Source organism: Microcaecilia unicolor, chromosome 1 (genome assembly GCF_901765095.1).
Source record: "Microcaecilia unicolor chromosome 1, aMicUni1.1, whole genome shotgun sequence".
Lineage (NCBI taxonomy): Eukaryota > Metazoa > Chordata > Amphibia > Gymnophiona > Siphonopidae > Microcaecilia > Microcaecilia unicolor.
Window position 1 is genome coordinate 17680246 of NC_044031.1, and position 25354 is coordinate 17705599.

Genomic DNA, 25354 nt, shown 5'->3' on the forward strand with positions numbered 1-25354 from the left:
CAGCCTCATTGGGATTAATTCTCTCTATATGCTACTATATATTCGTCCCAGAGTTGTATTCTCTTTTCCGGAACCTTATCAGCTTCCTTGCACCTATACAGTTACTCTACTTTCCACTCTGTATATATTCCCAGAGTTGGTACTCTCCTCTCCGGAACCTGTAAGCCACATTGAGCCTACTGCTATGCGGGAAAATGTGGGATACAAATGTAATAAATAAAAATAAAATAAAAATTACTTCTACGGAAAGCTACTACTGATCAAGGAAGAGAATTTTCTGGGCCAGTGCATCAGACGCACCCAAACTGGCAGGAATGTGAAAAAGTGAACGAAGTACCCTTCTATAAGGTTGAATCTAAGAGCTACAGCATGTAAATTCAAGGGGGGAGGGGTAAACCAGGGTGTAGCATGGGAATGTCTCCAACTTAAACGTCACTTATAGAATATTATAAATTATGCACTTTGAATGTAGTTGCAAAAAACTTCAGAAAGGCGGTATATCAAGTCCCAATTCCCTTCCATTTGGGCACTTAGACACGTATTTGGGCACTCGGTCTCTGAAAGGTTCGACATCACCGCCCTAGTCTTTGTACTTTTGAAACGAGTAAAAATTGATTTACTTCTACTCGCTCTACACCAATCAGGATTTTGTAGACCTCAATCATATCTCCCCCTCATCCTTTTCTTTTCCAAGCTGAAGAGCCCTAACCTCTTTAACCGTTCCTCATACCAGAGGAGTTTTTACTTTTGTATGATGTTGGATTTTTCTTACTTATTCTTTAATTTTATTGTTTATTATGATAATGTCTTAATTACAAACACAATACAATCTGTACAAGGGAAGGAAGCTGGGAGGGGCATGGGTAGGTCGGGGATGTTACCAGGCAGTTAGGCGCAGGTGTTTACAGAACAGTAGCATTTACACGGCTATCTGCCTACACTGAAGTGAGCTCACGTGCGTCGCCATTGACCTGGCATTCTATATGGCCCCTGAAAATTGCGCATGGAAAAAATACACCTACGCATGTTCTGTAAAGTATGCCTAAATTTTATAGAATCAGCTTAAAATTTCCACATGGTATATAGAATACCTCAAGTGCCTCTCCACGCGACCAAATGTGGTCACAACCATTTAGGCCACATTTTACTTGGCGTAAACCCAGACACCTAAATTAGGTGCAGAGCGGGTGAATTCTGTAATAATGTGCACAGATTATACAAAAGCCCATGCCCCGCCCCCTTTTCAACTATGCGACTTCCAATTTAGGCACGTAACTCTCAATTGCCAATTAGAGCTGATAATTGCTTGTTAACATCCAATTAACAGCTAATTAACCAATTAAGTTATGCACACTCTTAAGGAACAGGCTTAGATTTTCGAATGGAAATCTCGGAACGATATGCAGAATCTGGGGGGGGGGGAGGAAGTGGGTGCAGCTACAGTTAGGTGCACGAATGCATACTTGGATGTTACTGAACAGAAACAGTTTTTTTTTTTTTAATTTATAGAAGTCTTTATTGAATTTTGAGACACAATACATAAGAACAGAACTCAAACCCTTTAACAACATCTAATACAATACACAGGCCGAGCCTCTGAATGACTGATACACAAACATCAAAAACAGAAAATCAGAATAAACAACTCTCAAAAATATGAAATTATCTGACGATCTTCTAGATTTTATAACCCTTTTTATCCATACACCCCCCAACCCAAAACATAAACAAACCCCCCACCACCCCCCTCCCCCCACCAGCCTATCAGTATGTACAATGAGACAAAAAGGGGGTCCCAAATAGCTTCCCATTTAGACAGAGTTTTATGACTTATGGCCCAAAGCCTCTCCATTTCACAAATTTACCACAACTTGTTTAACCAGATAACCACAGAAGGGACTTGAGAAGACTTCCAGTGAGCAGCCAAAATAACCCTAGCTGCCGACATGGCATGCCGAACCAACAGGGACTGAGATGTAGTGAGTCCAGGTGGTTTTTTTTTGGAAAAAGAAAAAATTCAGGAGACCACTTAAGGGGCTTAGAAATCCAATTCTGTATAGCTTTCCAGAAAGCCCGAACCTTAACACAGGACCACCAAATGTGGCCCCTAGTACCCTTTTGCCCACAGTTCCTCCAGCACAAAGGGGATACCCTAGGGAACATGTGATGAAGGCGCACTGGTGTTAACTACCACCTATAAAGAACTTTTACCGCATTTTCTTTAAAAGGAACAGAGATATTCTCGATAAGGCTGACTCCATAAGGGACCAATCATCATCATCCAATTCTACATCCAGCTCCCGCAGCCACAGCGAACGATACTCAACGGGAAGCCGCATCTGCATGAGTTGATAATTATATAGGCTAGAAATGACCCCTTGTTCCCCTAGAATCTGCACACAGGTCTTCCAAAAAAGAGGCCTCTCTGAGCACTTTTCCTTTATTGCAGCTGCAGAAAGGAAGTGCTTCACCTGAGTATATACAAAGAAGTCTCTTGGCGATATTGCATAAGTAGCAACCAGAGTGTCAAAGGGAATAAATTCATCATCCTCGAAAAATTGACCCCATGTCTCCAAACCCACAAAAAACCACTTTGAGAAAGGCCTGGATTCAAGACCAGGTGGAAAAAGAGGATTATTTATTAACGGCGTATGTTTGGAAAGAACCATGTCTGGCTTAGCAAATAATCTGTCCCAATAATAAAAAGTTGCAAGTACCGTAGGACAAACATCACTATTTAAAGAGCGAGACTTCCGAGGTAACCACATTGCAGAACGCAAAGGGCAACGTCCCACGGAAACCTGCTCTAAACCAATCCAGCTCTTCTGGGGGCTCGCATGAAACCACTCGATAGCGGCCAAAGCCTGCGCTGCCTTGTAATACCAAAATATATTCGGAACACCCAGGCCTTTTTTCTGGTCGCGAGACAGCACGTTCCTGGAAATTCGTGGCCACTTATTGGACCAAACAAAGCGAGACAAGCGATTCTGAAGGCCTGAAAAAAATACCCCGTGACAGGAAGAACCTGAAAAAGATACAGCAAACGCAGCAACACGTTCATTATCAAAGTAGCAATCCTACCAAACCATGATAATTCAATGGAACCCCAGGCCTCCATGTCTTTATACAATTCCCGCAACAGGGCAGGGTAATTAGCCGAAAATAATTCAGAAAAGTGTTTTGTAAGGAGAACCCCTAAATACTTAATACCCCGGAGATATTTATATTAGAACGAATAGAAATGGAAAGGGGCTCCATCACTAAGGCAAACAGCATGGGCGACAGAGGACAACCCTGACGTGTACCTCGAGACAGAGAAAACAAGGAAGAATTTCCACCATTTATACGGACACAAGCTTTAGGAGAATTATAAAGCACCTGAGTCCATCCCCGGAACTCAGCCCCAAAACCAAATCGCTCCATAACGCTCAACATGAAAGGCCAATGAACCCGATCAAATGCCTTTTCGGCATCTAACCCCAGTAGACACATGGGCACTCTAGTTTTTTTAGCTACATGAAGTAAGTTGATCATACACCGTATATTATCCTTGGCCTGCCTCTGAGGGACAAACCCTACCTGGTCGGGATGGATTAAATCCGGAAGTACCTTAGCTAACCTATTCGCTAGAACTTTAGCTATAATTTTGACATCAGAATTAAAGATGGAGGCTGGGCGATAAGAAGCGCACTTGCTCTTGTCCTTACCGGGCTTTGGAATCACAGCTATCCAAGCTTCCATCATTGATGGTGGTAAACCTGCTCCACTACGAATACCGTTAAGAATCTCCACCAATAGGGGAGCAAGCTCCCCTAAAAAAGTTCTATAAAAATCATTTGGCAGTCCATCCAAACCCGGAGCCTTCCCTGCAGGCAAATCCTTGATAACTTTAACAACCTCCTCCACTTTATATTTCAACGGTTTTTATTGATGACAAGTCAAGAAGGACAAATCCACTTCAATACAGTAGCCTCAATACAACATTGCAACCTGCATGGTGATTACATAACAAGTAAACCTCTCTACTTACTGTCATCAAACATTTTACATTTTTACCTCCTCCTCCCACCAGTGCCTTGTTGTTGTTTATTTACCACCCCCCCCCACCAATTTTATTAATAACAATATTCTTAGTATAACTGCACCAAAGGTCATCTATAATTCTCTGAAGCATGTGATTTTCTGCAATAGCATTCCTCAGGTATATTCCATCCCTAAGTATTTAACAGTTTATTTCCCCCCCCCTCCCTCCCCCCCCTCCCTAACCCTTTAATTTATCCTATCTTACCTATCGTGGAAGACAGCTGTATCATGTTATGTGAGTATGGTTGTGGTTCACAGAATATTCCCTTATTTCATGTGCCAGAACTTAACGATTTCACATCGAATTAAGAATATGGCTTCTACCTTTCTGAGTTAGAGTCCCCAAAAGGGGGCCCCAAATGTTAAGGAAGCGCTTTTTACGTTTGCAGGATCCTCTTGCTTCCCGCGCTTCCCAAGCCATTAATTGATGCGCTTGATTACGCCAGTGCCAATATTCTGGAGGGCTTTCTGACACCCAAACCTGTAATATGCATTTCCTAGCAACTAAACTCAATTTACGGCACAATAATATCTTAGCCGCGGACAAATCCCCAAATGATCCTAAACAGTCTAATATTAACTGACATGGGGTACCTGTTATCTGCGTTGATATGATATCAGATAAAAATTTCACTACTCTCCTCCAAAATCTCTGTGTTTTAACACATTCCCAAAATGCATGATAAAATGTGTTCTCCTGTTGGCCACATTTCAAACACACTGGAGAGTGAATCCCTCCTGATCGGAACAGTTGTGTTTGTGTAAAGTATGCCCTATGGAGTGTCCTAAAAGCGCATTCCCTATACCGGGCTCCTGTAACTAATTTAGGTATCCTCTTAATGTGTTTGTCAATATCCCAATTGGTTAAATCCAGATTTAAATCTGCCTCCCATCGCTGTCGGAGATGCTCCAGCCCTTTTCTCGGAATCAAGACCCACAGTTTTCTATGTATTCCCGAAATAGATGTAGTCTCAGGCGAGATTTCATCGTAAAAGGACTGTACTTTTTCTCCCAGTTTGGCTGCAAGATTCTCCTTACCCAAGGAATGAACATAATGTCGGATCTGGTTATATGCAAAAGTATCCCCCCATCTTTGTTCATCACGTGACAGTAATTGGCCTAAGGGTTTGATTTCTCCATAGGCATCTAGAATATTTTTTAAGTTACAATATCCTCTGGTTGCCCATTGCTGAAAAACCGAATTATCCAGTCCTGGTAAGAATTCTGGATTCCCCTTGATCGTGATCAACTCCGATATCTTTGGGTCTCCCCCTAAGCTTCTCCCCAAAAACTGCCATGCATCCCAAAGGGGCGCTAATAAAATGCTATGCCTAAAAGCTTTTGGTATCATCTGTTTTCTGGTATGCAATAAGGCAATTAAATCAAAGGGCTGAAAGAAGGCCCTTTCCAATTCACTCGGTACATGTATACTAGTCCCAAACAGCCAATCTCTCAATGATCTTAGCAGGCAGGCCATATTATAATACCTTAGATGGGGTAGACCAAATCCTCCCTGACTCCAATTACCCATCAAAAACTGTAACTTAAGTTTTGCCTTCTTTTTTGCCCAGCAAAATCTCATCACTACTTTATAAAATTGCTTAATGTCCTTTTTAAGGAGTCGCAGTGGCAATATTTGCAACACATATAGCCACCTAGGCAGTATCACCATCCGGATGAGACTAATGCGTCCCCCCAAAGGCATCATCACTACGTTCCAAGCTTCTAATTGTCTCTCTGTCTGTTCTAAGAGTCTATTAATATTTAATTTGTATATCTCTGCAGTATTAGCTGCCAGGAGAATCCCCAGATATCGGAATGCTTTTTCCGCCCACGTCAAAGGGAATCCCTCAGCCCACAGATTACGAGCATCTGATGTTACTGCTATAGCTTCTGATTTATCCAGATTCAGTTTAAAGCCTGAATAATCCCCAAATTCATGGATAAGCTCTAGTAAATTTTCCAAGGATGACTTCGGCTTTGTTATTATAACCAACAGGTCATCAGCAAATGCCGCAATTTTGAATTCCTGCCGACCTATCTGCACTCCTTTTATAGCCTGACAGTCTTGGATATCTCTGATCATGGGGTCTAAATAAAGGGCGAACAACAACGGAGATAAAGGGCAACCTTGCCTTGTCCCCCTGTTAATCTCAAAGTCCTCAGATCTCCCTCCATTCACCATTATTCTGGCTCTAGGTGAGGAGTATAGCGCCTTAATCGCTTGTATAAACCAGCCCTGGAATCCATAACTATCCAAGACATCGAACATAAATGCCCACTCCACCCGGTCAAAAGCCTTTTCGGCATCAAAACTAATCAAAATGGCTGGTTCCGGGTCATGCTTAAGCCTCTCCAAGGCCGTTAGTATGCTCTGTAAGTTCTTGGAAACAGACCGGTCCTGGACAAAACCTACTTGTGCTTCATTGACTAACCTTGGCAATACTTTATTTAAACGATTAGCTAATATCTTTGCGAATAGCTTCACTTCATTATTTAACAACGAACTAGGCCTATAGGAAGATGCTAACAATGGGTCTCGATTAGGTTTGGGTAGTATTATAATTTGAGCCAGATTTAAACAGTCAGGCAATCGCCCTTCCTCCACCCATTCATTAAAAGCCCCAGTTAGAGCGGGGGTTATATGCTCACCCAGTATTTTGTAAAATTCGGCCTTGAAGCCGTCCGGCCCGGGGGTTTTCCCCAACTTACTTTGGCCAATGGCCCAATGCACTTCATCACTACTAATAGGAGAGTTCAATTTTATACGTTCTCTCTGTGTTAATTTGGGAGTCATCATATTTTGCAGATATATCTCTCCCTGTAGGCCCTGCGAATCTCCTGCTTTGTAAAGATTTTGAAAAAAATCTCGGAAGACCTCTTGAATTTTTTTATCAGTGCGCACCACTCTACCTTCTCTATCTTTGATTCCTAGGATATGCTTTGATGTATATTGCGGTGCCACTAATCTTGCCAATAGTTTGCCCCCCTTATCACCATGTTTGTATAACTGATATTTATAGTATGTTTGGGATTTTACTGCTCGCTCATGGAGTAATGAGTTCAATGCTATCTGTTCAGCTTCCAAATCCTTTCTTACTCCAATACTTGGGTCCCTCCCAAATTGATGCCTTAATTTAGCCAAGCGTTTCTCTAATCGTAATATCTCTCTATCTCGAGCCTTTTTATAATGGCTAGCAAAACTAATTATGTGCCCTCTCAGTACCACTTTAGCCGCTTCCCAATAGATCGAGGCACTTTGTACTGTTCCTTCATTAAATAACTTGTATTCCTCCCACTTTTTACCTAAGAATTCACTGAATTTTTAATTGCCATAAAGATAACTGGGAAACGACCACCCCTTTATATCATTATCTGAGTTTTCTATCTGCCAAGTCATCCAAACTGCTGCATGGTCAGAAATTACACAAGGACCTATGACAGCTTCTCTAATATGGGTAAAAAAGGTTCTCGATACCAACAGATAGTCAATCCTAGAATGTGTATGGTGTGCCCTTGATTGATGAGTGTATTCCTTATCTCCAGGGTGTAACGTGCGCCATACATCTATAAGATCTAAAGTGTTGCACATGTCTGGTAACCCCCTTGTTCTGTTACGTCCTCCTGCCACCGAGGGGTGTGACCTATCCATCTGCGGATCCCAGGCCACATTAAAGTCGCCACCTATCATCATAGGCAGTGAGCTATTCGCACTAAGGATCATAGTCAGTTTCTTATAAAATTTCATATCTAATGTGTTTGGCGCATAAATGTTTCCTAACCTAAGTTTTCTTCTTGCAATGGTTACGTTACAGAAAACAAACCGCCCCTCCGGGTCTTTCTGCAGCTGGTGAATCTGTGAGGCTATCCCCTTTCTGAATAAGATGGCTACCCCCCCTTTCCGCCCTGCTGCTGCGGAAGCTATGCAATCTCCTACCCACCATCTGGCCAATTTTGCATGTTCTAGGTCTGTTAGGTGCGTTTCTTGTAAAAGAGCCACATCTGCCTTTATTCTTTGAAGATATTGTAAGATTTTTGACCTTTTAATAGGCGAATGAATGCCCCCTACATTCCAAGTCACTACTTTAATCCCCCCCATCTCCTAGCTCGTTGTTTAATGTCTGATGATCAGTTGTAGTGATCAAGTGGAGCCATCCCAGCCTATAGCTCCACTCTGTCTTATAATGCTTTTGTTGTTCTGGCTCTAATTTTTTAAACCATTCATCCAACCACATCATATCCCAAATATGATCTGTCTTTCCAACCACTCTTGTATTTCCTCCAGAAAAATGATTGTTACCTTTCTGTTCTTTCATCTCTTTAAAGTATCCCCCTACGTCCCTTTCCCTCCCTTCCCCCCCTTCCTTCCCAATCCCAAATTTCCCCTCCTTCTGTGCTTCCCTAAAGGAAGCCGTCACGCTTAACGTTTACCCCACTACTCTATGATCTTCCTAATCCCGAACACCCTATTCCCCTTAAACCCTTTTTTGAACCCTTTGTTAAACGATACTTCTACTCCCCTTCTTCATACCAGTATCCGGCTCGCATTTATAACAACCATTGACCCCCCACCCCCAACAATACCCTAATAGGGTCCCTTTATTCTTTACCGATTCTGCTTGCAGTAATACAGTAATTAACCAATTTGAACCTGTTGCAACCTTCAATTTAACGTTCTTGGTTATCTTTAGCTAAGGACCATTAAAACATTGTTTCAACGAAAGCTTCTTTCCTCCTCTATCCCAGAGTTATTGCTTTTTAACTTAAAGAAAGAGCCTTATAGCGAGTCTATGTCCTGTCTCCAGAATTAAGTTCAATACTTGCCGCTGATCCCCCTCTTTCCACGTGATGATTCAGGATTTAGAGCACACATACCGGATACCTTGTCCAGTTGTAGGGGTCCAAACTGTTCACATAGGTTAAAACCTCCCAATTGTGGACCCTCTCAATCAAAAGGTTTCCCACTCTGTCCTTATATCCATCAAGGTTTCCTCCGTAGGTTCCTTCTGAGCCTGTATCCATCAGGGTGGCAAGCGCTACTTGTTGAAGAACGTAAAACGTTAACATTTAACATTTAAGTTTTAACTTTATTGTAGATGTAAAACAACTGCTGTACTGCTATTCAAACAAATCTCCAGCTTAAAATTCAGCACCAATTCCTTGTTACTTATGCCATTTTACTGCATAGTCCTTTAGAAGTGCTCTTTTGTACTCTCTCAGGTTTGCCCGCCATCTGCCAGTGCTCGTCCCTCAGTTTTCGTCAGTTGTTCCACATATTTCCTCGCTTCTTTATCAGATGCAAATGATCTAGTCGTGCCTTTATATATGATTTTCAGAGTAGCAGGATATTGAAGTGAGAATCGTATCTTCATGTTAAACAGCTGGGAGCACACTGCCGAAAAAGCGCGCCTCTTTGTCGCTATGGCGGCCAAGTAGTCCTGGAAGCACAGGATCTTTGAGTCCTCAAAGAACAGAGCTTTATCAGATCGCGCTGCCTGTAAAATCAATTGCTTATGTGCAAAGTTTAAAATTCTGCATATCACCACTCTTGGTTTGTTTTTCTCCTCTTGTCTCACTCCCAATCTATGGGCTCTCTCTATACGTAAAGGGCCCAATTCAGCGGGAAAATCAATTGATTTTATAAGCCATTGCTCAAGTACTCGTTCCAACGAGCGGCCCCCAAGAGCTTCCGGTAATCCCACCAGACGAATATTGTTCCGCCTGGAACGATTTTCCAAGTCTTCTAATTTAGCTTCCATTACCTTACATTGGTTTGTTAAGTCTGTTTGGCGGTTTTCTATTACAGTTATTTTTTCCTCCACTTCGCTGGTTCTAGATTGGTATGCTCCGCATTCTTTGGTCAGCTCTTCCAGTTTCAAACTTAGTTGTTCAAGTTTGTTGTCTAATTTTTTATCAAGCGGGGCAAGGCGTCTTTCCAATAATTCCTCCATCACCACCGTCATCTCCGTTGTAATTTCGCTTATCCACGCGGATGACACCGACGATCCTGCCTCTGGAGGTGAGGCCGCCATTTTGTATTCAATTACCTTTCCTCGGAGCTTCTCTTTTTGTGCAGATTTCGCTGCCATCCTGTTATTTTAAAGTTACAAACTTGTAGTAACTCAATCACTGCCGAATATTAACTCGGGGAACATTCCGTTCCGGGCTCCGAAACTATTATTGAGTCTGATAAGAGCAGTCAGGCCACGGAGAAAAGCTCACACACGTCTTCTCTCCACCATAACGTCACGTGACCCCCACCTCCTCCACTTTAATGATGCCATCTAAAAATCTACTTTGTTCCACTGACAAAGAGGGAAGATTCTGAGCTGCCAAAAAGGTTTCAATTGCATCCAGCCTAATCTTAGAGTCAGCCGAGTATAAAGACTGATAGAAGGATTGAAAACGTTTACGAATCAAAGATGATCTAGTCAGTATTCCGTTCTTACCATCACCAATCCTCAAAATAGTACAATCATATCTGCGTTACTTCAATTTAAGAGCCAAAGAATGATCGAGTTTATTATGATTAAAATAATGAAGCTGTTTCTGTCGCCTCTGTAAAAATTGTAATTGGTTCGAATAAATACTATCCAATCTCAACCGGAGAGATTGAATCCGGCGCAAGACTATAGTCGAAGGAGAGGACTTATGAAGGTCCTCCAAGTGCGACAATTGCGAAATACAATCTGAAATTTCCTGCCGCATTGCCCTAGCCCGAGTACTCACGATCTTTAAGAAAAATCCTCGCGTCACCGCTTTTAAAGCATCCCAAACAGTACCCAAAGGAGGGCTTGAATTTAAGTTAAAATCCAGATATTCCCTCAAGAGAGATCGATACTGGGCTAAAGTCTCTTCTTCCTTCAGCAGAGATACATTCAAAGTCCACCTACGGTCCTTACCCTCCTCACACAAAGAAGGAATCTGGACTCAGGTCGGAGAATGATCCGAAATGGCAATAGGATCAATACCTGAAATACCACCCCCTTGAAGCAAGGAAACATCAAAAAACAAATAATCTATACGAGAATAGGAATCATGTGGGTGAGAATAGAAAGTATAATCCCGTATCCTAGGATGATGTAGACGTCATACGCCAGATAGAGTCAAATCCCGAACCAATTCAGCCAGAGCCCTCAAGGTCTTAACATCTGCCCCTGCCACTCCTCCAGACCTATCCAGTACTGTATCAAAGCAAGCATTAAAGTCCCCTCCCATTACCAATTTACCATATGGAACCGCTTTAACAACTTTGCCTAGCTTAACAAAGAAATCTCCCTGCGCTTCAGTGGGTGCGTATACAGCTACTAATGTATAAGCTAAATTATTCAACAATACATGTAAACAGAAGCACAATAGACATATGGATAATGATGATGAACCATTATCGTGAGCTTTTTTAAAATGAGTCTCCTGTAAAAATACCACATGTGGTGCATGGTATTGCAATTCCTTAAATAATTTTTGACGCTTCTGAGGAGAATTTAGACCTTTAACATTATATGTTAAAAACTTTAAGTCAGCAGCCATTTAAACACTGTACCTCAAAGTCTGTCAACCACACAGAATCATGGGACCCAAGCCTACCTAACAGACTGAAGGGTAAGCGAAGAAAGGAGGAGAGAACCCCTAACAAAACAGAAACACACCCCCTCCCCCAATTCTGCAGCTAACACTTCTCATCAACCCCCTGCCTATCCACTACCCCTCCCAGCCCCTCCCTCCCTCCCCACTTTAGAAACCCAATCCTCCCCCCCACAGAAAAACACCAAACAAGAAAAGCAAGGGAAACCATACTCCCACGTAACCCCCCCCCCCTCCTTGTATGGGAATGGAAACAGATGAACTAACCCCCCACACAGACGACAGCCCAGCCCCACTATCCCCCACCCTCCCAAACCTCCGTTATCTAACTCTCGAAAATAACTCTCCAGACTTACTGAACTACTACCCAACCCAAAGCCCACACCTGCAAACATTTCTCACCCTCCACCCATTTCTGCCACATTCATACATCCTCAAACAGACCGGAACACCTCCCCCCTTTCTAAACACCCTACTCAGCAACTCCCGCATTCAACCCACAATAACACAGTAAGCAAACCATAATATCTGAACTTTTTTTTTTTTTTTTTGGAACGATGCTGGGGCTGCATACAAAGGAGAGTAGACTCTGAGAACCCCCCCTCTCCAGCAAAAGAACCTCATTATTAAAGTCAGTCAAACCTGACATAGTCAATACATTAATGCTTCTTAGAAGCCTCCGTGACTCTTTGCCACTTCTGGAACTTGGCCTTTGTAGTCGGGGGCAGGATAGATGCAGCAGTCAGACCAACAGAATGCAAGACTTTCCAAGCCCCCTCCAAAGAGTGCACACGAAAATTCTTTCCTTTACAGGTGAAATTCAGGGCGAATGGGAACCCCCAGCGATATCTTATCTGGTCCTTGGACAAAATCTCTAGTGCTGGCTTCAGCCCCCTGCGCTTCTGTAATGTAAACTGCGATACATCCTGATAGATTGTCACTTTCGCACCGTTATATTCCAAGGCCTGACTCTGGCGGGCACGCGTGGATATCAGCTCCTTATCCGCATAACGAGAGTAAACGTGCTATAATATCCCTCGGTTTGCCATCTGAATACTGGCCCAAAGCTCGATGGGCACGATCCAGTTCCAGCAGGGGGGGGGGGCATTCTCCTCGACCCCCAACAAATTAGTACATATAGATCTAATGATAGCAGGAACGTCCTCCGTCGCACCCCACTCCGGTACTCCTCGAAACCGAAGGTTGTTCCTGTGTCCTCTATTTTCCAAATCATCCACTTTGATCATGAGCTCTTCATAGGTAGCTCCCAGCTCCGAACGTTTTGTTGCTTGGGTAGAAAGGGATTCAGCATGCTCGTCCATTTTCAATTCAATGCCTTCCACTCTCCCTCCTAGTTCTCTGAGATTCGAGCTGAGCGTTTCTATACGATCCAATGTCTCAACTCTGGAGGTATTAATGTCTGCCTAGATCGATGAAAGAATTTTCTTTAGCTCCGATGATACTCCCTTCTTCTGGAATGGGGGCAACCTCGACTCCGCCAGGGACAGCGCTGAGTCCGAATCAGAATGCGAGGCTTGCGATGGTGGCGGCGCCACGTGGCTCGCTCGTGCCTTACACATAGCTCTCCCTGAGAGCTGTCCCAACTCCTTTTTCCCCACCATTGCATCCAGCGTTCACACAACCGCACAGTTCTCGCAGTGCCTCAGTGCTTGAACCGACCAAACAATTACTGCAAACTGGAGAAAAGCCCGAGATTAGTTTGTCAGGGTGAGGACAGCGTTAGAACTAGGCTGCCATCTCGTATAGTGACGTCACTTCCTCCTCTGAACAGAAACAGTTTTAAGCTTCCTTTTGAATGAAGAGCAGCATTAATCCTTTCATTCCTGTCTGCCTAAAACTGCAGCACACTTTAGAGGTAGAGAATGACATGGGGACGGGGACAGATCCCACAGGGACGGGGCGGAGATGAGGACAGAGTCCACGGGGATGGGGACAAACTTTGTTCCCGTATCATTTTCTAATTTGAAGTCTGTTAACGAACTGGACTGTTATTTATATTTGAGTGATGCAGACAATGATATTTTGATTTTTTGGAAAAACAAGCAAACATGCAGGTCAGAACTAGCAAAATTTGCATGGGGGATCCTGTACATCCTGCTACCAGCACATCTTCTAAGAAGACATATTCGACTGCAGGAAGGACTGTGGAAGACAGGAGAGCTAGACTGAGTCCTGAGATTGTTGATGACTTCTTATTCATCCACAGATTAAAAAAATCAAAACAGTGCTTCATAGGGCATATTTCTTCCCTCTAGGGCATGGGTTGTATTTTGTACCCCGGGACAATTTAACATGGTGGATTAGGATTCCTTGGGGTAGTAGAAATCAGCTATTGTTGGGGTTGGAAGGGTAGAGGGTGGTGGTGGGAAGGAGGGTTATTATAGCTGCTCGCTGTTCTTATTGTTTTCTATTTATACACAATATCTGCCCAATATATTGTTCCTTTTTATACTTTAATAAGAAGATTTAAATATAAAATCATAATTGTTCGAGACTTCTGCAGATGAGGACAGAACCCATGGGGACGGGACGGGAACAAACTTTGTCCCTGTGTCATTCTCTATTTATTTATTGCATTTGTACCCCACATTATCCCACCTTTTTGCAGGCTCAATGTGGCTTACAGGGTGTTAGTATGGTGTGATCATTACATAATATAAGATACAGTCGGTAATAAATTGGAAGTAAAAGAGGAATTAATTAGAAGGTAATGGGTAAGGTCGTGTCGAAGTGTTTTAGAGCGTTTGGGTGATGCACGGAGTAGTAGGATTCATCAGGATTATTTTTGTAGGCTTTGTTGAAGAGAAATGTCTTCAAAGATTTGCGAAAGTTGGTTAAGTTGTTCGTGGTTTTCAGGGTCTTGGGTAGTGCGTTCCATAGCTGTGTGCTTTTGTACGCAAAGGTAGTAGCGTATGCCTGTTTGTATTTGGTTCCTTTACAGCTGGGTAAGTTCAAGTTGAGGAACTTAAGGGCTGATCTGGCATTTCTGGGTGGTAAGTCTATTAGGTTCAGCATGTAGATTGGGGCCTCTGCGTGAATGATTTTGTATACGGTCGTGCAGATCTTGAACTCAATTCGTTCCTTGAGCGGGAGCCAGTGTAGTTTCTCTCTTAGGCGTTTTGCGCTTTCGTATTTGGGTTTTCCAAAAATAAGACGGGCTGCGGTGTTCTGGGCTGTTTGGAGTTTTTTAATGGTCTGTTCTTTACATCCTACATACAGAACATTGCAATAGTCCAGGTGACTTATCACTAGTAATTGTACCAGAGTGAGGAAGACGTATCTAGGGAAAAAAGATTTTATTCTTTTGAGTTTCCACATTGAGTAGAACATTTTTTTCGTTGTGTTCTTCACATGGGTATCGAGTGTGAGGTTTCGATCAATAGTGACTCCCAGAATTTTCAGATATCATATTGGCTGAAGAGTTGCACAGGCACAAGATCCTTCTTTCATCACACGTGGGTACAAAGGTCTCTGCCCAGGGTTTTTACCTTGTAAGCTGGAGCAGCACTCCTCAGTCTCTACAGCTTTTAATGACTGAACTTGCAGCCCTTGACCTCTATGCCAAGAACTTGAGGTCAAAGTCTTAGAAAAGGATGAATTCAAATGTTCTACTCAACAAGTCTCATGCAGTAATCTAATGCACTGGTGGTCGGCTCTCTGTTTCCTCAAAAGTAACAAACTGTTACTGTCCAATTCTGCAGCTGCACAATGTCAAAAGCTGAGGAAAGATCAATGAACACAACACCACACTTTTGATTGGTCTTAGCAGCTACTTTGACACACTCTGTTACAGCCAGGACCTGAGCATTTGAGCTGCTCTGAATCTTATTTTCAGCTTTGATGCAACAACTGGAGAAAAATCGTTTTGATTTGAAGAGGAGGAATCTTGTAGGACACACAGGAAGCTCTTAGGAGTACCTCAGTCCTGCCCTCACACTGTCATCCTAAGACAGAGAGTAGGGACAAAAGAAATCCTGATCACACCTGGAAGTTTCAGAAGTGGAGGAGATACAGAAAATATCTCAAATTACTTTTAATAAATCAGATGCTGTTCCTCTTTTAAAAATCCAGACAAGGCAATTCTTACCAAGGGAAATCAGGGTCTCATAGTTTTCCTTCATCACCTCCCTGTAAAGTTCCTTCTGCCCTTCATCTAAATACTCCCACTCTTCCTGGGAGAAAGAGACAGCGATGTCCTCAAACGTCACCCGCATCTGAAACACAAACCAGAAACACACTCAGGGACGTGGTGGTGCTCAGAAGGGATGGAAAGGGAAAGGGAATGGGACTTGATATACCACCTTTCTGTGGTTATTGCAACTACATTCAAAGCGGTTTACATAGTATATACAGGTACTTATTTTGTACCAGGGGCAATGGAGGGTTAAGTGACTTGCCCAGAGTCACAAGGAGCTGCAGTGGGAATCGAACTCAGTTCCCCAGGATCAAAGTCCACTGCACTAACCACTACGTTCCTGTGCCCGCTCTGCTGAATGCCTTTGGCTGAAATCCCATGCTGACTTCCTACATTTCAAATTCTTGCTGACCTCCTTCCAGTCTGCTCTTTCACTTGCCAAACAGGACTACTATATCCACTTGACAAAGTCTCTTTGCCACACTGAACTCTCTCCTCAAAGTGCCTTCACCTCCAACTCCCCCTTCACTTTCTCCCCAGACTCTGGCTGAGTTCTTTCATGATAAGGTTCACAAGATTAACCTTGAGTTCTCAACCAAGTCACCCCCACCTTACCTTCCCTCATCCATTCTGTCAACCCTCTTTCAACCCCTGCCTCCTTTCTTCCTTTCCTGAAATCACTGAAGAAGAAACTGTACATTTTCTTTCCTCCTCTAAACTGACTACCTATTCCTCTGATCCTATTCCCACACATCTACTCAGCACTATCTCTCCTTCTGTCATCTCTTCTGTCATATCCTCAATCTTTCACTTTCTACTGCAACTCTTCCTGATGCCTTCAAACATGCTCTTTGACATTCATTTTTCGCATATTAAGCAAAATTGTAATAATTAATAATATGAAGTGTATTAAATTAATGCGAATCTGAAAAAGAGAAGTTATAAAGATTCGTATGTTATGACAGAAACATACAACTACACCTGCATAGTACAGAATCCTATAGCCGAAACATGCTAATGCACGGCATCAATAAGGTACTTACAGAATATTTAACCAATGTAGAAGTACCGCTAGTAGACTAACAGATTCATATAGCATACAAAAAATGAATTATACACGTTAAACTTCAGCAGAAATGGAAAGAAAACGACACAATATAGAAAAATACACGTTGAAGTATGACGTTGTGATAGCAACGTCCTCAACTTTGTCCCTATTTCTAGGGCCTTATATGCCAGCGATGAAAAACCAACCCTACTTTTTTAAGGGGTTTGAAACATGCTCTTTCTAATGAAAATGATTAAAAAGAGTTTCCAGAAGGTCTTTCTTTGTAAAAGTGGGCTAAAAATACCCTATTTTTGGCGTTTTTGCAAAAATCATCAACTTTACACTCAATTTGTAAACTAATGGAAAATATTAGGAGAATTAAATTTTATATTCGAAAACCTTGTGTTGATAAGTTGTTGTGTGCAAAGTTTCACGTTTATCACACCTTTAATTCCAGAGATATAAAAAGCCAAACTAAAATGTTTTTCCTGCCGCAAATTTTTCGGACCAAGTTTGCTCCAAGTTTTCTTCGTGGAAATCGCTCATGAAGATTTTTTTTTATTATTATTTTGTTTAATAGAGCGCAAAAAGTTGTACAAGATGGCCAAGTTTTGTTTCTCTCAACAAAATATTGCCGGAGATACAGTGTCTCAAAGTTGCCAAAATCTTGGAGTCATACCATAGAAGGCTGCAGTATGGGGTCAAACAGATTACTATATCTCAGCAAGTATTGCATCGGCGAACGTAAAACTTTACCAATGTTCATTGGGGACATGTATGAATGTTCACAGAAAATTTCATCGACATCCATGATGGTCGTGCAGGGACCACCAGATTACTTGACACCCACTCCTCAAAAAACCTTCATTGGACCCAACCTGTCCTTCCAACTATCACCCCATCTCTCTTCTCCCTTTCCTGTCCAATATACTGGAATGTGCTGTTCACTGCCGTTCTCTTGACTTTCTTTCATCTCAAGCTATTCTTGATCCACTTCAATCTGGCTTTCACCCTCTTCATTCAAAGGAAACAGCGCTTGCTAAAGTCTCCAATGACCTGTTCCTGGACAGATCCAAAGGTCTCTATTCTATCTTCATCCTTCTCAATCTATCTCCTGCTTCTGACACTGTTGATCACCACCTACTTCTTGATACGCTTTCCTCACTTGGATTTCAGGACTCTGGTTTTCTTCTTATCTCTCCCACCGTACTTTTAGTGTATACTCTGGTGGATCCTCCTCCACTTCTATCCCACTGTCAGTTGGTGTACCTCAGGAATCTGTCCTGGGACCTCTTTTTTTCTCCATCTATACTTCTTCCCTTGGTACTCTGATTTCATCCCATGGTTTTCAGTATCACCTGTATGCTGATGGTTCCCAGATCTACCTCTCCACTCCAGAACTTTCAGCAGGAATCCAGGCCCAAGTATCAACCTGCCTGTCTGACATTGCTGCCTGGATGTCTCACTGCCATCTGAAACTAAACATGACCAAGATTGAGCTTCTTATCTTTCCTCCAAAAAACCACCTCTCCTCTTCCCCCATTCTCTATTTCTGTGGATAACACTCTCATCCTTCCTGTCTCATCAGCTTGTAACCTTGGGGGATATCTTTGACTCCTCTCTTTCTTTCTCTATAATATCACCAAAATTCATCCTTTCCTTTCTGAGCACACTACCAAAACCTTTATCCACACTCTTATCACCTCTCGCTTAGACTATTGCAACTTGCTTCTCACAGGTCTCCCCGTTAGCCATCGCTCTCCTCTTCAATCTGTTCAAAATTCTGCTGCACGACTAATATTCCGCCAATGTCGCTATGCTCATATTAGCCCTCTCCTCAAGTCACTTCACTGGCTCCCTATCCGTTTCCGCATACAGTTCAAACTCCTCTTATTGATTTACAAGTGCATTCACTCTGCAGCTCCTCAGTACCTCTCCACTCTTATCTCTCTCTACACTTCTCCCCGGGAACTCCATTCATCGGGTAAATCTCTCTTATCTGTACCCTTCTCCTTCACTGCCAGCTCCAGGCTCCTTTTCTTTTATCTTACTGCAACATATGCCTGGTATAGTCTTCCTGAGGCAGTACGTACAGAAGTACATAAGCACCGCCATACTGGGAAAGACCAAGGGTCCATCAAGCCCAGCATCCTGTCTCCGACAGCGGCCAATCCAGGCTTCAAAAACCCAGCAACCCCCACCCCCCAAAAAAAAAAATAAAAAATTAATAATGTTCAATGGACTTTTCCCGCAGGAATCTGTCCAAACTCCCTTTAAATTCCTTAAGGCCAAATTTATGTTTGAGGTGCTGCAGAGAGTAGGTATTGAGGGCTATTTTAGGAATGCGGTGGGGGCCCTCTACTCGAACTCTCAGGCGCTTATCTGGTGTAATGGGGAACAGTCATCGAAGTTCTCAATTAGGAGACGAGTGAGACAGGGGTGCCCTTTATCCCCACTGCTTTTTGTCTTAGCACTGGATCCCTTGATCAGAGAGATAATGTCACATCCCAAGGTAGCAGGAGTAACGTGGGGCTCGTCAGAGTTTAAAGTGTCTGCTTTCGCAGATGATATTCTGGTGCATCTCACTGACCCCACGAAGTCTTCAGTAGCACTGTTAGAACTATTTCGGGAATACGGGGACTTTGCAGGATTCCAAATTAATTTTTCAAAATTTTTGGCATTAACAGCTATGGACAGTGTGAAGGCTGAATGGGGGGAGGAGTTTCCATTAAAGTGGGCTACGCAATGTTTCACATACTTAGGGGTACAGGTGGCAATGAGGACGTCGACCTTCTACAATCTTAATTTTACTAGGTTTTTGGATAATACGAGGGTTAGGCTATGAAAATGGGCAGTATTGCCACTCACGTTGCACGGGAAGATCCGGCTATTCTGTATGACAGAATTTCCTAGGTGGCTTTATATACTTCAGATTTTACCATTACGTTTACGAAATAAAGATATAAAGCTATTCCATAAGTATCTAAGAACATTTATATGGGGGGGGGGGGACCCAAGTTTCCGCTGGAGTTGTTATTGGGCTCCTGGAAAGTGGGGGGAATGGGAATCCCTGATATTAAAAGATATAATCAAGCCTGTTTGTTGAGACACCTGGGAGATTGGCTGCTGGACAGGCAGGATTTTACCCCACGGAATATGGAACAGGCCTTTTTTGAGCCATTCCACCTTCATTATTTGCTTCACGGTCCGCGAAGTGCGGTGCTGAATACATTTAGGCACAGTCTTTTGTTAGGGCCTATAAAAGAGGTTTGGATAGATTTAAATAGATACTTGGGATTGGCCGAAGACACCTCGGACCTTTTGCCACTGCAAGGTAACCCCTTGTTTTCACAAGGTTCAGATAATTAAGTGTTCCACAGGTGGGCATCTATGGGAATTACGAGATTGGAACATGTACTGGGCACGAGAGGAGGCCTGTTAAATCTAGGAGCGTTGGGGGTGGGCATAGATACCAGCCATGAGTTTGCCTATCAGCAATTAGCTCAGTACATCCGGACCCTAAATTTGGAAAAGTTGAATGGTGGACATGGGAGGAAAATTAGAGAATTTTTTATGGCAATGCCTGGAGAACGGCTCTCAATATCGGGACTGCGTAAGGTGTTATGGACAATGGGACCCGAGAAAAATACGATGATAAGTCACTTAAATTGGGCACGGGACTTGCAGAGACCCAGCTTAGCGCTAGATTATATAAAGTTGGTATCCCACATACCTACGAACTCGGTCAAGGCAAATTTGCGGGAATGTCAATTTAGAATTTTGTACAGAGCTTACATGACCAAATCTCAAGTGTTCAAGATGGGAGGGGTGCCGGACCCGTTGTATTCCAAGTGCCAACAGCGGGAGGGTACGTTTTATCACTGTCTCTGGGAACATCCTGTTATACAAAAGTATTGGAAAGCGATAATAACATACTTAGAAGGTTTAATAAAATCTCGGATTAGCTTCACCCTCATGGGGATTATATTAGATAAATTCGAGCTCTTTGCTCTCCAACGTGGAGGTGAACAACAGTTAATCCGTAAAGCCTGCTTGATGGGGAAGAAATTGATCCTGAATGGGTGGATGGGTGGGGCTCCACCAGACTACTGGCACTGGAGGAACAGATTTCATGATTTGCTACTGCATGAGCGTAGGGCGGTGGGACCTTCCCAGAAGAGAAGAACACGATTTGTGGAGATATGGAGACCTTATATACAATCCCTGTCTTCGAGTGCGCGAAGTTTAGTATTAAATGGTTTGTAAAGTTTTTGGTTATTTTTATGGGAGGGTAGGGTACAGGGGGGTATCATTCAAGAGATGAGCTAAATTATGTGGATGGTCATTGGGGCTTTATTGAGACCAATGTGGATCTACATACAGGGTCTAGTTGGAGAATGGGAGGTTATAAGAGCTAAAACCTCTTGTTCGATAATAGATAATTGTTATATTAAATTTTATACATTTGCTAAATGGCGGCAGGGGTACTGCTTGTCTCCATTGTGTTTAATTTACAGGACTAGGTAGACAGTTCGGAGACACTGAATACGCAGTACCGGACTGTGTTATACATAGAGATCCACAGGGTAGAAGGACATAGGAGGGAGGGGGGGGAGTTGGGTAGGGAATATTAATATATGAGTGATGAGCGATACTGGTATCTGGTAGTACCATGGTTGACTTTATGTTACAATACTCTTGTTAGGAGGGAGGGTAAGAATATAACCTTTTTGTTTTGTTTTATCATTAATTAAATGATACAGGGAATATTATGATGGTAATGGGGGAAGAGGTAGGAATATAGGGGGTAGGGGAGAGATCATTAACAAGAGACAGTCCTTTGAGGGGTACTTGTTCTGGTACACATAGGACTCAATAGGTCTTTGACGGATAAGAGGGGGGTGGGGATAAAAATGTAAACATTTGTTGATAATTGTATCTTTCGGTGTGCGCTAAATTTGAGTCTACAATGGTCTTTTTGGTTTTGCACAGGACATTTGCACTGTGTTATTTCGAAGTTAATAAAAAAGCGGAATATAGAGGGTGGGTAGGAGGGAGGGTGTAGGATACGAAGGGGGCACAAATTGGAAAATGTTGATGATGCGTTCTCTGGCTGTAGTGATCTAGTACATTTAAGAGTATGGTATGTTGTTTCAGTTTATGAGAAAGTATTGATGTATCTTTTGATGTGTCATCAATAAAAACGTTGAAACATAAATTCTGTAAGGCCAGCTGCTGTCACTACATTCTCCGGCAACGAGTTTAAGAGTCTAACTACACGCTGAGTAAAGAAAAACTTTCTCCTATTTGTTTTAAATCTACCATATTCTTCATCTTGTCCTCTGGTTTTGTTGTTTGAAAGTGTAAACAATCGCTTCACATCTGTCCGCTCTACTCCGCTCATTATCTTGTAGACTTCTATCATATCACCCCTCAGCCGCCTTTTCTCCAAGCTGAAGAGCCCTAACCATCTTAGCCTTTCCTCATAGGGAAGTCGTTCCATTCCCTTTATCATTTCCGTCGCCCTTCTCTGCACCTTTTCTAATTCCTTTATATCTTTTTTGAGATGCGGCGACCAGAATTGGACACAATACTCGAGGTGCGGTCGCACCATGGAGCGATACAACTGCATCCATCCCTTTCCTCAATCTCTGGCCGACTTCAAATCTAGGCTAAAAGCCCACCTTTTTGATGCTGCTTTTAACTCTTAACCCCTGTTCATTTGTACAGTAGCTATGCACGCTTTAAATATCATTCCCACCTTAGTAACATAGTAAATGACGACAGATAAAGACCTGAACAGTCCATCCAGTCTGCCCAAACAGATAAACTCATTTTACATGGTATGTAATACCATGTATGTATATCTGAGTTTGAATTGTCCCTGCCTTTCTCAGGGCAAAGACTATAGAAGTCCGCCCTGCACCGGTTTTATTCTCCAAATACCGGCGTCACCACCCAATGTCCGCTAAGATTCCATAGATCCATTCCTTCTAAACAGGATTCTTTTGTGTTTATCCCATTATTCCATTACTGTTTTCATCTCCACCACCTCCCGCGGGAGGGCATTCCATGTATCTATCACCCTTTCTGTGAAATAATACTTCCTGGCATTACTCCTGAGTCTGCCCCCCCCTTCACCCTCAATACATATCCTCTAGTTCTACCACCTTCCAGTCTCCGGAAAAGGTTCATATGCGGATTAATACCTTTCAAATATTTGAACGTCTGTATCATGTCACCCCTGTTTCTCCTTTCCTCCAAGGTATACATGTTCAGGTCGGCAAGTCTCTCCTTGTACAGTTTGCAACGCAAATCCCCATACTATTTTTGTAGCTTTCCTTTGCACCTTATCCCTTATTTGTCTGTCCTGATTGTAAGCTCTGCTGAGCAGGGACTGTCTCTTCGTGTTCAACTGTACAGTGCTGCGTACGTCTAGTAACACTATAGAAATTATAAGTAATAACAGTAGGAATGCCCCAGTAAGTACAAAAGGTTGGGAGCCACTGCACTATGGAATGGAGACCCGCTTTAGTCACAAGGGGTTTTTAAATCATCTGTCAGCTTTGGGCTTCTAGATTTATGGTTGAACTAATTATAGCCAGGTGCAGCTCTTTTGGGGAGTTGGGGGGGGGGCTTAACTATTGAGTTCAATCAGCACCTCCAATCTCTTTCAAATACTGGGTCTCATGGTCCTGTGGCTCAGAAAGTTTACTTGCTGTCTCACTGGCTCTTTCACATGTGACTCTGTAACAATTTATCTACCAGCATCGCATACAACACAGATCCAGACTTAAAGCCAATTAAACTTGTGCACAATACAAATCTCTACACAAAGAATATCCAGGTTTCCTTACTGTTCTTGAAATGCCTGGACTGGAACCAGCATCTCCCCAGTCTCCAAACTCCACCTCAGTGGTGGCTGCACAATGCATGCCTCTAAACCCACACAGGAAGAAGCAAGCAAATAAAGAAAGCCAGAGTGAGGCTTGGAACGCACTAAAGGCTACTGAAGCCTGCAAATGAAGCTTGCACTGAGAAAGGTGACTGGAGTATGAAAATGAGGCTTGGTGCACACTGAGAGAGACTATTGGGGCACCAGAACGAGGCTTGCCATGCCCTGAGAGAGGCTGAGGCTTGAAACGCACTGAGACGAACTATTGGCGCACCAAAATGAGGCTTGGAATACAATGACAGAAAGACTCAACGAGGTTGGATTAAAAAGGAGACAACGTGAGCCTATCTAGTCCATTCGTGAGTTGAAGCCAGTGGGCGGAGCTTACCGCAGTTTTAGTACAACCAAAACAATAGCAAAAGATTCTTTTTCGAAATAAGGGACTGCTTATGAGTTGAATAGGCGGTGCCTTAAAGGTGGAGGGCAAAAGATTTTTTATTATTAGTTTGTTTGTTTTTTTACTTATTGGATAGCTTTTAGTTTATCTGAAAGCTTCCCATATCCTATTTAATAAAAACCACCTCCAACGTTCTGAAGCTGACCGCGTGGCACTTAAACCTTGAGCCATTCCTGCTCTCTATCTGATGAATTGACGTCGGTACTTCCTGATACGTCACCAACGACACTAACCAACCACAAGAAAGCAACAAGACCCAAACAGCGCGTGCCCGAACGTCAACGACACACAACCGCCGCGAAGAAAAGAACCTCGCTGACACACTCGAAAACAGCCCCTCCCCCCCAGTGCTCTGTCACTCGCCCCTCCCGAGATGCCACTGGACCACGTCCCCCAGCAACAGACACCTCCTCAATCATCCGACTTCGGACACCCGCCCTCTACTCTCAGACTCTTCGGACCTCCCCCTCTTCCCCAACAGACTCCCCTTTGGAGTTTTGCTATTCAAACAATGGCTATTCCAGCCCCCTTGCTGTGCATGCCAAGCCTCTTTTTCATGCTCCAGTAATCTCTCTCAGCCTGGTGCTCCAATAGGCTCACTCACTGTGTTCCAAGCCTCCTTCTGGTCCTCCAATCATCCCTCTCGGTGAATTCCAAGCCTCATTCTGTTGCACTATTAATCTTTATCAGTGTATTTCAAGCCTCATTTTGGTGCTTCAATAGTGAAATCCAAGCCTCACTCTGGTCCAATAGCCTTTCTCGGTGTGTTCCAAGCCTTACTCTGGGCTTGGCATTCTTACCTACTGCTTCTTCCTGTGTATTTCAGAGGCTTCTTTGTGCAGCCACTTCCCAGGTGGAGTTTGGAGGCTGAGGAGATGCTGGTTCCAGACATTTCAAGGACAGTAAGGAAATCTGGCTATTCTTAGTGTAGAGATTTGTATTGTGCACAAGTTTAATTGGCTTTAAGTCTGGATCTGTGTTGTGTGCGGTGCTGGTGGACAGATTGTCACAGAGTCAGGTATGAAAGAGCCAGTGAGTCAGTAAGTGAACTTTCTGAGACCTCAGGGACCATGAGACCCACTATTTGAAAAAGATTGGAGGAGCTGATTGAACTCAATCGAAAAGTCCTCC

General features: G+C 43.1%; 1 protein-coding gene across 2 annotated transcripts in view; it reads right to left on the minus strand.

Moving 5' to 3' along the window:
- LOC115463418 (oocyte zinc finger protein XlCOF6-like) overlaps nucleotides 1-25354 on the minus strand; it is a 1170818-nt gene that overhangs the window by 969270 nt on the left and 176194 nt on the right. Inside the window, exon 1 of one of the 2 annotated variants that reach the window (XM_030193914.1) lies at nucleotides 23729-23771. The exons of the other annotated variant lie outside the window; for it this stretch is intronic. The gene's annotated coding sequence lies outside the window, so the exon portion shown is untranslated. Of the gene's footprint in view, nucleotides 1-23728; nucleotides 23772-25354 lie in introns of those variants that run through there. 2 annotated transcript variants of the gene reach the window in all.